Source organism: Pseudorca crassidens, chromosome 16 (assembly GCF_039906515.1).
Source record: "Pseudorca crassidens isolate mPseCra1 chromosome 16, mPseCra1.hap1, whole genome shotgun sequence".
Classification (NCBI taxonomy): domain Eukaryota; kingdom Metazoa; phylum Chordata; class Mammalia; order Artiodactyla; family Delphinidae; genus Pseudorca; species Pseudorca crassidens.
Window position 1 is genome coordinate 85129026 of NC_090311.1, and position 14029 is coordinate 85143054.

At 39.7% G+C, this 14029-nt stretch overlaps 1 protein-coding gene across 1 annotated transcript in view; it reads left to right on the plus strand.

The window, feature by feature from the left end:
- The window catches only part of FMN2 (formin 2), a 310064-nt gene that overhangs the window by 162154 nt on the left and 133881 nt on the right, over window positions 1-14029 (plus strand).

Genomic DNA, 14029 nt, shown 5'->3' on the forward strand with positions numbered 1-14029 from the left:
TTAGGGAAGTTTTCCACTATAATCTCTTCAAATATTTTCTCAGACCCTTTCTTTTTCTCTTCTTCTTCTGGGACCCCTATTTTTTGAATGTTGTTGTGTTTAGTGTTGTCCCAGAGGTCTCTGAGACTGTCTTCAATTCTTTTCATTCTTTTCTCTTTGTTCTGCTCCTCAGCAGTTATTTCCACCATTTTGCCTTCCAGCTCACTTATTCATTCTTCTGCCTCAGTTATTCTGTTTTTGATTCCTTCTAGTGTATTGTTCATTTCAGTTAGTGTTTTGTTCATCTCTGTTTGTTTGTTCTTTAGTTCTTCTAGATCTCTGTTAAATATTTCTTGTATTTTCTCAATCCGTGCCTCCATTCTATTTCCAAGATTCTGGATCATCTTTACTATCATTACTATGAATTCTTTTTCAGGTAGATTGCCTATTTCCTTTTTATTTGTTTGGTCTTGTAGGTTTTTACCTTACTCCTTCATCTGTGACATACTTTTTTGCCATCTCATTTTTTTTTTTTTGATGAGTGGGATTATGTTTTGGTTTTACTGGTTGTTTGGCCTGAGGTTTCCAACACTGGAGTTTGTAGGCTGTTGGGTAGAGCTGGGTCTTGGTGCCGAGATGAGGACCTCTGTGACACCTCACTCCAATGAATATTCCCTGGGGTCTGAGGTTCTCTGTTAGTCTAGTGGCTCAGACTTGGAGCTCCCACTGCAGGAGCTTCAGCCCAACACCCTGCTCATGAACCAAGACCCCACAAGCCGTGCAGGGTAACCAAAAATAAAGAGAACAGTAATGAAGAGTAAAAAATCAAATTAGACTAGGAAACTAACAGATATGTTAGAAAGAATGTAAAAATAAAAATATAGATGAAACAACAACTGGAATGTAAAACAGAATCAAAATAGTAAAAAAAGAGGAGAAGAAAGAAAGAAAAAAAAAAGGGTGGAAAAGGCCTTGGATGTGGAGGGCGAGCCTAAGCAGGGGCAGGGTTTGGGTGGTGGGTGAGGCCTATGCTTAGGACTCACAGGGTTGGAGAAAGCCCTTGGGGGTGGGTGGTGAGTGGGGCTTAGGCTCAATGGAACTGAAGGGGCCCAGGCGTGCCTCTGGTCTCACAGGGTGGGAGACCCCACCTAGGAGCACAGCAGGCTTCACGTGCCAGAATTGCCAGGGCAGTCACCCTCTGCTCCTCTCCTGCTCCTCGGGTCCTGGATGGCCTCTCCCACCTGCCTCTCCTCTTCTCCCCCAGCCTCCCTCCTATGCCCCCAGGACCAACATAGCCAGGAGGGTGCTTTTTTTCTGTGGAATCTAATTTAAAAAAAAAAACATACAAATGAACTTATTTACAAAACAGAAAGAGACTCACAGATATCGAAAACAAATGTATGGTTACCAAAAGGGAAAGGTGGGAGGAGAGATACATTAGGAGGTTGGGGATAACATATACACACTAATATATATAAAATAGATAACCAAAAAGTACCTACTGTATAGCACAGGGAACTCTATTCAATGTTCTGTAATAACCTATATGGGAAAAGTATCTGAAAAAGAATAGATATGTGTATATGTATAACTGAACAACTTTGCTAAACACCTGAAACTAACACAAAATTGTAAATCAACTATACACAATAAAAATTTTAAAAAATGAATAAGATTAAAAAAATTTCTAGGCAGGGAGTTCCCTGATGGTCCAGTGGTTAAGACTCCATGCTCCCAATGCAGGGGGCCTGGGTTCAGTCCCTGGTTGGGGAACTAAGATCCCACATACTGCAACTAACTGCTCACCACAACTAGAGAAGCCTGCCTGCTGCAACAAAGAGCCCATGTGCCGCAACAAAGATCCAGCACAGCCAAAATAAATAAATAAAATTTAAAAAAGTCTCCATGCACATTCAGCCAGGTAAAAAGTGTTCAAGATAACAGAGAAAATAAATTAATACTGAAAGATCTACAAAAATATTTATGAAGAGATTCCCATTGTCCTAGATGCTTCTATAACCGTACTTCTATCGTGAGTTCCCAGTACTGGCTCAGTTATAAATTACATGAAGAAATAAAGGAATGTATAGACAGTGGAGCTAGGCCAAAGATATCTCCTTGATGCATTAATTGTTCAGACCAAAAATTAGTTAATGTTAATTTTAAACACATTTCAAGTTATGCAGCCTAATTATATTAACTATGTTAGGGTCCTGAAAGTCTTGTCTGTGATCACATATATGAACACTTTGGTTTTACTCTGTCTCAAGGCCTAAGATTGTTCCTGGTCTGGACAGATGTATCATTCATCATGTAGAATGCCAGGAAAGCAAATTTAAATGGAGAAAATCATTTACAGTTATTGGAAAACTACTCAAAGCTAATTGGGGGTCTGATTTTTTTTTTTTTTTAAAGAAATTACATGGGAGGAAAGAAAGATAATATTAATTATCTTGTGGAATTAAATTCAGTAAAGAAAAAAAGCCACATGTTTTATTTATGACAAAACATTTAAAATGCCTTCTTAAATATTTAACTTCTATAGTTATAACTATTTGCTAGGACATTGCTAAGTTTCACATGCATTATCATGTTGAATATCTGCTACAGCTTTTTTTTTTTTTTTTTTTCCTGGTACGTGGGCCTCTCTCTGTTGTGGCCTCTCTTGTTGCGGAGCACAGGCTCCGGACGCGCAGGCTCAGCAGCCATGGATCACGGGCCCAGCCGCTCCGCGGCATGTGGGATCCTCCCGGACCAGGGTACGAACCCGTGTCCCCTGCATCGGCAGGCGGACTCTCAACCACTGCACCACCAGGGAAGCCCCTACGGGTTTTTTTTTTTTTTTACATCTTTATTGGAGTATAATTGCTTTACAATGGTGTGTTAGTTTCTGCTTTATAACAAAGTGAATCAGCTATACATATACATATGTTCCCATATCTCTTCACTCTTGCGTCTCCCTACAGGTTTTTGAAGTTGATGCTGTTGGTATTTTTTTAGGTAAAGAAACTGAGATTTTAGGATGTTGGAGCAGCTTTTCCAGAAAGCATAAAAAGCAAACAGGAGAGCCTTAGGCCCTTGTGGTCCATGGGCTGGAAGCACTGGCATCACCTGGGAACTTGGGAGAACCTCAGCCCCACCCAGACCTAGGAACAAGTCTGCATTTTTATTTTTTTTAATTTATTTTATTGAAGTATAGTTGATTTACAATGTTGTGTTAATTTCTGCTGTACAGCAAAGTCATTCAGTTATACATATATATACATTCTTTTTCATATTCTTTTCCATTATGGTTTATGGCAGGATATTGAGTATAGTTCCCTATGCTATACAGTAGAATCTTGTTGTTTATCCATCCTGTATACGATAGTTTGCATCTGCTAATCCCAGCCTCCCAGTCTATCCCTCCCCCAACCCTTCCCCACTGGTAACGATAAATTCGTTCTCTAAGTCTGTGACTCTGTTTCTGGTGTGTAAATAAGTTCATTTGTATCAGTTTTGTAGATTCTGCATATGAGCAGTATCATATGATATTTGTCTTTCTCTGCCTGACATAATTTCACTTAGTATGATAATCTCTAGTTATATGTATGTTGCTGCAAATGGCATTATTTCATTCCTTTTTATGGCTAAGTAATATTCCATTGTATATATGTACCACACCTTCTTTATCCATTCATCTGTCGATGGACATTTAGGTTGCTTCCATGTCTTAGCTGTTGTAAATAGTGCTACAATGACCTTGGGGTGCGTGTGTCTTTTAGAATTATGGTTTTCTCTGGGTGTATTCCCAGGAGTGGGATTGCAGGGTCATATGGAAACTCTATTTTTAGTTTTTTAAGGAACATCCATACTGTTTTCCACAGTGGCTGCACAACTTACATTCCCATCAACAGGGTAGCAGGGTTCCCTTTTCTCCACATCCTCTCCAGCATTTGTTATTTGCAGACTTTTTAATGATGGCCATTCTGACTGGTGTGAGGTGGTACCTCATAGTTTTGATTTGCATTTCTCTAATAATTAGCAATGTTGAGCATCTTTTCATGTGCCTGTTGGCCATCTGTATGTCTTTGGAGAAATGTCTATTTAGGTCTTCTGCCCATTTTTCGATTGGGTTATTTATTTATGTTATTGAGTTGTATGAGCTGTTTGTATATTTTGGAAATTAAACCCTTGTCGGTCACATCATTTGCAAATATTTTCTCTCAGTGTGTAGGTTGTTTTTTCCTTTTGTTTATGGTTTCCTTTTCTGTGCAAAAGCTTGTAAGTTTGATTAGTTCCCATTTATTTATTTTTATTTTCATTTCTATTGCCTTGGAAGACTGACCTTAGAAAACAATTGTTGATTTATGTCAGAGAATGTTTTGCCTATGCTCTCTTCTAGGAGTTTTAAGGTATCGTGACTTATATTTAAGTCTTTAAGCCATTTTGAGTTTATTTTTGTGTATGATGTGAGGGAGTGTTCTAACTTCATTGATTTACATGCGGCTGTCCAGCTTTCCCAATTCCACTTGCTGAAGAGCAGAGTCTGCATTTTAAAAAGATCCCACATAATTTATGTGCATGTTGAAGCTTGAGAAATAATGCTTTATTTTACAGATTCCATGTTCATAATTCCTACAGAGTCCTTCATCAAAGGGATGTCTAAGATAAAAACTTCATTAAGAATATTAACTGACTCTGATATGAATTTGGAGAGATTTAAAGTAATCCCTTTTTTCTGGTTATATGTCCAAATTTTGTGGATTTCAAATAAATTTTTTCTTCCAGTTTTATTGAGCTGTAATTGACATACAGTACTTTATAAGTTTAAAGTGCACAGCTTAATAATTTGACTCATATACATCAAGAAATGATTACCACAATAAGTTTAGCAAACATCCATCATCTCTTAGAGAAAACATTAAAGGAAAAGAAAAAAATTAAAATCGACTTGGAATGGCTGAGATGATGCAGTAAGAAGACCTGACCTCACCTCTTCCCATGAGGACCTCAAAATTACAACTATTTATAGATCAACTGTCTATGAGAACAACCTGAGGACCAGCAGAAGAGATCGTCTACAACTAAAGGCATAAAGAAGGAGCCACAACAAAAGGGGTAGGAGGGGCGGATATGAGGTTTAGTGAAGACCCATGCCCGTGGGCAGGTGAACCTCAAACAGGAGGATAATCACAGTTGCGGAGGTTCTCCTCAAGGAGCGAGGGCTCTCAGCCCCACTTCAGGCTCCCAGCCCGGGGGTCCTGCACTAGGAAGATGAGCCTCGAGAATGTTTGGCTTTGAAGGCCAGCAAGCCTTGCTTTAGGGAGTCCCAGAGGGCTGTGGGAAAAGACAATTTGTCCTTAAAGGGCAGAGTCAGGAGGTTGAAAGGAGCCTGGGACAGACCCTCTTGCTGATGGTGGAGAGTCTCCAGACAGGCTGAGGTAGCTGGGGCTCACCCTGGGGACAAGGACAGGCCTTTCAGGAGCTCTTTCTCCGTGTGGACACTGGAGCTGGTAGGCGCCATTTTGGAGTCCTCCCTCTAGCCTATTAGTGCTGGGACCTGGCCCCCCCATCCAATGGTCAGCACCAGTCCTGGCATGCCCCGGCTAAGCAGCCAACTGATCAGAGACACAGACCCATCCACCAGCAGGCCGCCTGCCCTCAGCTCCCTCATCCCCTTGTTGCCCAGGACCTGGCCTTGACCAACAGAGGGGGCGTGAATCAGCCCCACCCACCAGTGGGCCAGCATTAGCGCTAGGACACCCAGGGCCCTCCAGCTAGCTGTCAGGACCCAGACATGCCCATCAGTGGGCCGACACCAGATCCCTGGGTCTGGAATTCAAGACCCCAAGACCCAGCTCCACCCACCAGCTGGCTGACAGAAGCTATGGAACCCCCAGAATCCTGCAGAGAGAGATCCTGGGACACAGCTCTACCCACCAGTGGGCCAGCACTTTCCCTGGGACCCCTTGGGCCCTGGTCCTTCACAGCAGATGGCTGACACCAGCTCTAGAATCACCGGGCCCCACAGCCAGAGAGCCTGGTTCTTGGCTCTGCCCACTAGAGGGTCTGCACCAGCCCCAAGATGCCCTGGGCCTTGGTCCCACCCATCAGTGGGCTGACACCAGCTCCAAGAAACCCTGGACACTGCAGCCAACTGCATCAGGAACTGCCCCCACACATCAGTGGACCAGAACCAGGCCTTGGAAGCTCCCTCCACCCCACCTTCCACACCAGGCCCCAAACTCACTCACAAGCAGGCTAACACTGACTCCCGGAAACCTCTAGCCCACAACCATCCACCCCAGTATCTCCCCTGCCAACCACTGGGCCAGCACCAGGACCAGGACTCCCTGGGCCCTGCAGCAAGCCATGCCTGGGCCCAGCCCTGATCAACAGCAGGTGCAGCCTCCACACTAGGCAGGGCCTGGCAACCAAATGGGCCAGGGTGCAACTTCACCTACCAGTGCCCCCACAGCAGTCAGTCCCCCACAACAAAAGCACCCACATGACCCACTGAGGGGGCACCCCTGGAGCATTTAGGGGAGTATGTTTCCTGCTTAAGTCCACTTCTCCAACATCGGGAAATGTAACCAACCACCAAATATATAGAAATGAAAAGAGAATTAGGAAAAATGAGGTGACAGAGGAACATGTTTCCAATGAAGGAACAAGATGTAACCCCAGAAGAAGGACTAAGTCGGTTGGAGATAATCAACCTCTCTTCAAGATAATGAAGGTAAAGATGATCAAAGAACTTGGGAGAAGAATGGATGAACCCTGTAAGAAGTTAGAAGTTTCTAAGAAAGTGTTAGAAAGTATAACTAACCAAAGAGCTGAAGAATAAAATAACTGCAATTTAAAATACACTGGAAGGAATCCATAGTAACTTAGATGATACAGAGGAATGAATCAGCAAACTGGGATACCAAATAGTGGAAATTGCTCAAACAGAATAGAAAAAAGAAAAAAAACTTGTAAAATGAGAGTTTGAGAGACTTCTGGAACAACATCAAGCATCCTGATTCTCACATTATAGGGGCCCCAGGAGGAGTAGAGAGGAATAAAGGGACAGAGAAGTTATTTGAAAACCTATTGGCTGAAAAGTTCCCTAACCTGTGAGAGAAAGGTGACATCCAGGTCCAGGAAACACAGAGAGTCCCAAATAAGATCAACCCAAAGATGTCTACACATTGTAATTAAAATGGCAAAAATTAAAATAAAGAGAGAATATTAAAAGCAGCAAGGGAAAAGCAACTAGTTCATACAAGGGGACTCCCATGAGGCTATCACCTGACTTTTAGCCGAAACGGCAGGCCAGAGGAAGTGGCATGATATATTTAAAGCAGTGTGAGGAAAAAACCTACAACCAAGAATACGGTACCAGAGAAGTCTATCATTCAGATTCAAAGGAGATATAAAGAGTTTTGCAGACAAACGAAAGCTAAGACAGTTCAGCACCACCAAACCAGCTTTACAAGAAATGCTAAAGGGACTTTTCTAGAAAGACCACAACTAGAAATACGAAAATTGCAAAAGAGAAAATCTCATTGATGAAGGCAAATATACATTAAAGGTAATAGATCAAAATTAGTAGAGAGGTTAAAAGACAGAAATAGTAAAATCATCTGCATCCACAATAAGTAGTTACAGAAACATGTAAAATATTATGTCAAAAACAGTAAACTTGGTGGGGGAAGTAAAAATGCAGGATTGCTAAAAGATATTTGAATTAAGAGATCAGAAATTTAAAATAATCATGTATAACTAAAAAGCTACAGTAATCAAAACAGTATGGTATTGGCACAGAAACAGACACTTGGATAAATTGAACAGGATAGAAAGCCCAGTAAGAAACCCATGTACTTACGGTCAATTCATCTACCACAAAGGAGTTAAGAATACCCAGTGGTGATAAGGCAGTCTCTTCAATAAGTGGTGCTGGAAAACTGGACAACTACATGGAAAAGAATGAAATTAGAACATTCTCTAACACCATAGACAAAAATAAGCTCAAAATGGATAAAGACCTAAATGTAAGATTGGTATTCTAAAACTAGAGGAAAACATAGGCAGAACACTCTTGCACATTGGCCTTAGCAATATTGTTTTTGGATCTGTCTCCCAAAGCAAAGGAAATATAAGCAAACATAAACAGGTGGGACCTAATTAAACTTAAAACCTTTTGTACAGCAAAAGAAACCATCAACCAAACGAAAAGAGAACTTACTGAATGGGAGAAAATATTTGCAAATGATATGACCCATAAGGGATTAATATCCAATGTATATAAATAGCTCATACAGCTCAACATTAAAAAAAAACAACCTGATTAAAGAATGGTCAGAAGACCTGAATAGATATTTTTCCAAATAAGGCCAACAGGTAGATTAAAATGCTCAACATGGTTAATTATCAGAGTAATGCAAATCAAATCCACAGTGAGATATCATCTCACACCTGTCAGAATGGTTATCATCAAAAGGAACACAAATAACAAATGTTGGCGAGGATGTAGAGAAAAGAGAACCCTTGTACACTGTTGGTGGGAATGTAAACTGGTGCAGACACTGTGGAAAACAATATGGAGCCTTCTCAAAAAAACTAAAAATGGAACTACCATATGACCGAGCAGTTCCACTCCTGGGTTTATGTCCAAAGAAGCCCAAATATGCTAATTTGAAAAGATACATGCTCTGCAGTGTTCATAGCAGCATTGTTTACAATACCTAGGATATGGAAGCAACCTAAGTGCCCATCAACAGATGAATGGATAAAGAAGATGTGACATATATATATGTGTCACATTTCTAGATGTATCTCTCTCTCTCTCTCTCTCTGTGTGTGTGTGTGTGTGTGTGTGTGTGTGTGTGTGTATATATATATATATATATAATGGAATACTACTCAGCCATAAAAAAGAATGAAATAATGCCATTTGCAGCAACATGAATGGACTTGGAGGGCATTATGCTAGGTGAAATAAATCAGACAGGGAAAGACAAATACTGTATGATATCACTTATATGTGGAATCTAAGAAACACAAGAAACTAGTGAATATAATAAAAAAGAAGCAGACTCACAGATATAGAGAACATACTAATGATTACCAGTGGGCAGAGGGAAGGGGAGAGGGTCAATAAAGGGGTAAGGGAATAAGAGGTACAAACTATAGGTATGAAATAAGCTACAAGGATATATTGTACAACATGGGGAATATAGCCAATATTTTATAGTGACTACAAATGGAGCATAACCTTTAAAAATTGGGAATCACTGTATTGTACACCTGTAACTTATATAATATTGAATAGCAACTATACTTCAATAAAAACAAATTAAAAAATAAAATAAACACACACATATACACATATATATGTGTATATATTTTATATATATAATATATACAGAGATAGAGAAAAATTGTTATTGTTGTATATAAACCTCATGGTTACCAGAACCCAAAAATCTATACTAGATAACACACAAAAAATGAGAAAGGTATCCAAACATAAGATAGTTATCACATCACAAGGGAAGTGAACAAAGAAAGAAAGGAACAAAAAAGAATTATAAAAACAATTAATAAGGGAGATTGGGATTGACATATACACTACTATGTATGAAATAGATAAGTAATGAGAACCTACTGTATAGCACAGGGAACTCTACTCAATACTCTGTGGTGACGTAAATGGGAAGGAAATCCAAAGAAGAGGGGGTATATGTATATGTATAGCTGATTCACTTTGCTGTGTAGCAGAAACTAATACAACATTGTAAAGCAACTATAGTCCAATGAAAATTAATTAAAAAAACAATTAACAAAATGGCAATAAGTACATATCTATCAATAATTACTTTAAATGTACATGGACTAAGTGCTCCAATCAAAAGACATAGATTGGCTGAGTGGATACACAAACTGGACCCATATATATGTTACCTACAAGAGACTCATTTCAGATCTAAAGACACACACAGCCTGAAAGTGAGGGGAGTAACAAGTATTCTGTACAAATGGAAATGAAAAGAAAGCTGGGGTACTAATACTTATACCAGACAAAATAGACTAAAATGAAGACTGTAACAATAGATAAAGAATGACATTAAATAGTGATCAAGGGATCAATCCAAGAAGTTACAACAATTGTAAGTGTATATGCACCCAACGTAGGTCCATGTAAATACATGAAGAAAATATTAACAGACAAAAAGGGAGAAATTGACAGTAAATAACAGCAGACTTTATAGCCCTTCTGACAGGTGTGAGATGTTATCTTATTGTGGTTTTGATTTGCATTTCCCTAATGATTAGTGATGTTGAGCATTTTTCATGTGTCTGGGGGCCATCTGTATGTCTTCTTTGGAAAAATGTCTATTCTGGTCTTTTGCCCATGTTTTAATCAGGTTGTTTGGTTGGTGTTTTTTTGTTTTGTTTTGTTTTTAAATAAATTTATTTATTTATGTATTTTTGGCTGTGTTGGGTTTTTGTTGCTGCACATGGGCTTTCTCTAGTTGAGGCAGCTCTCTACTCTTCATTGTGGTGTGCGGGCTTCTCATTGCCGTGGCTTCTCTTGTTGTGGAGCATGGGCTGTAGGTGTGCAAGCTTCAGTAGTTGTGGCTCACGGGCTCAGTAGTTGTGGCTTGTGGACTCTAAAGCTCAGGCTCAGTTGTTGCGGTGCATGGCCTTAGTGCTCCATGGCATGTGGGATCTTCCCAGACCAGTGCTTGAACCTATGTCTCCAGCATTGGCAGATGGATTCTTAACCACTGCGCCACCAGGGAAGTCCCTTGTTTTTTATTGTTGAGTTGTATGAGTTCTTTGTATATTTCGGATATTAACTCCTTATCAGATACATTGTTTGGATGTATCTTCATCCATTCAATTAGGCTGCCTTTCGTTGTTGTTGTTCTTAGTTTCCTTCACTGTGAAAAAGGTTTTTAGTTTGACGTAGTCCCATTTGTTTAGTTTTGCTTTTGCTTTTCTTACCTGAGGTGACATATTCAAAAAAATATTGCTAAGACTGATGTCAAAGAGCATATTGCCTGTGTTTTCTTATAGTTTTATGGTTTCCAGTCTTATATTTATGTCTTTATCCATTTGAGTTTATTTTTGAATATGGTGTGAGAAAGTAATCCACTTTGATTCTTTTACATGTAGCTGTTCAGTTTTCCCAACATCATTTATTGAAGAGACTGTCTTTTCTCCACTGTATATTTTTGCCTCCTTTGTTGTAGATGAATTTGACCATATAAACTCAGGTTTATCTTTGGATTCTCTATTCTGTTCTGTGGATCTGTGTGTCTGTTTTTTTATTCCAGTACAATACTGTTTTGATTATGGTAGCTTTGTTGTGTAGCTTGAAATCAAGGAGTGTGATACCTCCAGCTTTGTTCTTTCTAAAGATGTTTTTGGCTATTTGGAATCTTTTGTGTTTCCATGCAGATTTAGGCTTATTTATTCTATTTCTGTGAAAAATGACTGTAGCATTTTGACACGGATTGCACTGAATCTGTAGATTGCCTTCTGGAATATTCAAATTTGCTAAATCTGTATTTTCTGCTTTTCATCTAAGCGTTTTAAGATCATTTTGTAAGAGTCAACTCCTTCATCTCCATTATATATATGGTCACTGGATTCTTAAAATGTTATAGTTTGATAGCTTCAAGTTCTTGTTATTCAGTGTATTAAAGGGGGGGGGAGAGAGAGAGAGAGAGAGAGAGAAAGAGAAGTGATGATGGTGGTTTCTTTATATTAGGTTGAATAACTCTGGGGAACTGTGGAGGAACTGATCCTTTTAGACATGTGTTCTCTCCTGTATGTATGCTTTTTGGAAGGTGATCAATAATTATTATTCCTGTCTATAATCTTTGGCATTTAAATGTAACATACAGTTTATAGTCAAGTTCATTTCAATTATAAGAGGAAAAGCAAGTTTCAGGTATGAACTGTGAAACAGTCTGTGAAGAGGCTATGTGACCTACCCTTATTTATGAGCCTCTCAGGTTTAAAAGGCAAGGGAGTGACATGCAAATAGTGGCACTTTTAGAGATAATACTCGAGAATGGATGGGAAGACATGAGAATCGTTGTTTATTCTATAATCACCTGGAAGGCTTTTTAAAATGCTGATTGAGTCTTTCTTTGCCTGATCTTCTAACTAACAGCTTTCTGACAGAGATTTTGCATCTTTAATAAGTTCCCAGGTGATTATGGTGCCCTCTCTTGCAGGAAATACACCTTGGGAACCACTGGACTAGAACTGGGAAGTCTGGTTAGGAGCCTTTGCATTGATCTCTGCAAGTTATAATACAGAAGTAAATGCTGACAGTAGATTTAGGGAGGAAGGGGTAGATTTCAAGGATAGAGCAGACTTACAACTGACAGGACTTGTCAGACCAGAACATGCAGGTGAAGGGGGGGGGGGGTTGGATCTAGAATGATTTCTGGATTTCTAACTTTGATGGTGGACTGAAAATGGTGGTGCATGATCTCAACATATGGAATAAAAGAGGAGAAGCTGAGTAGGTTTTTGGGGTGGGCTTGATGACAAGTTTGGTATTAGACAAGTCAGATGGAGGTTTATGTGGGTAATTGAAGTGGAGGTATTTGTTAGAAAAATAGGATACTGCTGAGGTTAAGATGCTGTTAAAAGAACACAGTTATATAAGTGCAGGCATACATGTTGATGGAGGAGAAAATATAGGTCATACATTGAAGAGAATATGGAGCTGAGAGCAGAACTCTGGGATATGCCAATATTTAATGTGAAATCAGAATAGTTCACCTTAAAAAAGCCTGAGCCAGACTGGCAGGAATCCTGGAGTACAGAGGGTCAACTTTAAAAATAAAATAGCCAGTTTTCTCAGCAGCATGAGTTTATTTGGTAATAACCAGGGGAATCGTAATTGGGGAAATAAATTCAAGCTTTTGACCACAGGGAAATGCGGAGAACAAAGGCAGGAGCTTTTATAGAGAAAAGGGGAAGTGGGCGGGGCTCTCCTCTGTAAAAGTTCATTGGAGGAAAGTGGGAGTTCAGGTTTCTCATTGGCTGAGCTGTGACATTTTCCATTGGCCGAGCTTGTTGCTGGGCGGTAAGAACATCTCCCTTCCTTTTCTACTGCCGGGGAAGTAGAGACCCCTTCCCATTGGAGGTGTGAGGACCCTCTCTTCCCGTTTGGGTGATTGACCCCCAGTGGTAGGCGTGAGAGCTCCCTGTGCAGGCCTTACAGACGCCAGTTTTAATTGAGGGTTAGAAATTAATTTTCACCAGAATTTTTATAAGGGTGTAATAAACATGTCAGCACAGCAGGAAGGTCAGACGACATACGGATGCAGACGTGCTCATTGTAATTAGGAACCGGCGGGGGGTGGGGTGGGGGGAGATAGGAAACCTTAGGAAAAGCAGTTTTTTCAGTGTAGCACAGATGAGACCCAGATTCTATTTATTTGAAGTTAGAAACATTTTTAGAACAGAATACATGCCTTCTGCTTTTCTGAAATTAAGTTTCTATTTTTTCAGCTCGGAAGAGGAAATTGTTATTTATAAAAATAGTTTAGGTATGAATGGATTCAAATTCAAGTTCTAAGCTGAATTAAATAAAATGTTTAAAGAGCAAACTGAGAATCAGTTTCTATGTCTTTCCTATTAGGAGGCGCTGCTTCTTGTGGGGTGTTAATGTCCCTTTCCTCAGGAAGCTTTCAGAAATGACTGTGGGGTTTTTGCGGTTGGTTCTCCTGGAAGGGATTTGTCTTTTTCTCCACCCGTTTCCCTGATAGGGAACCAAGAATGCTATTATTCCTGTTGAGAATATTATCTTACACTGTGATTTGTTTGACAGCTGGGCATGATTATTTTATTAGTTTCCTAATTGATCAACTTAGGGCAGCTGTCACTTCTGGAATTTGACCTTAACATTTTTCTTTTCCTCCAGTGTTTTTCTAAGCAAATTTATAACAAAATGCTGAGAGTAAGTAGAAATTGCTGCTCTATGTAAGATCAGTTATCTGAGATAATAGTGTCATAAGCAGGATTTATCAGTGATGTGTTATAGTCTAGAAAA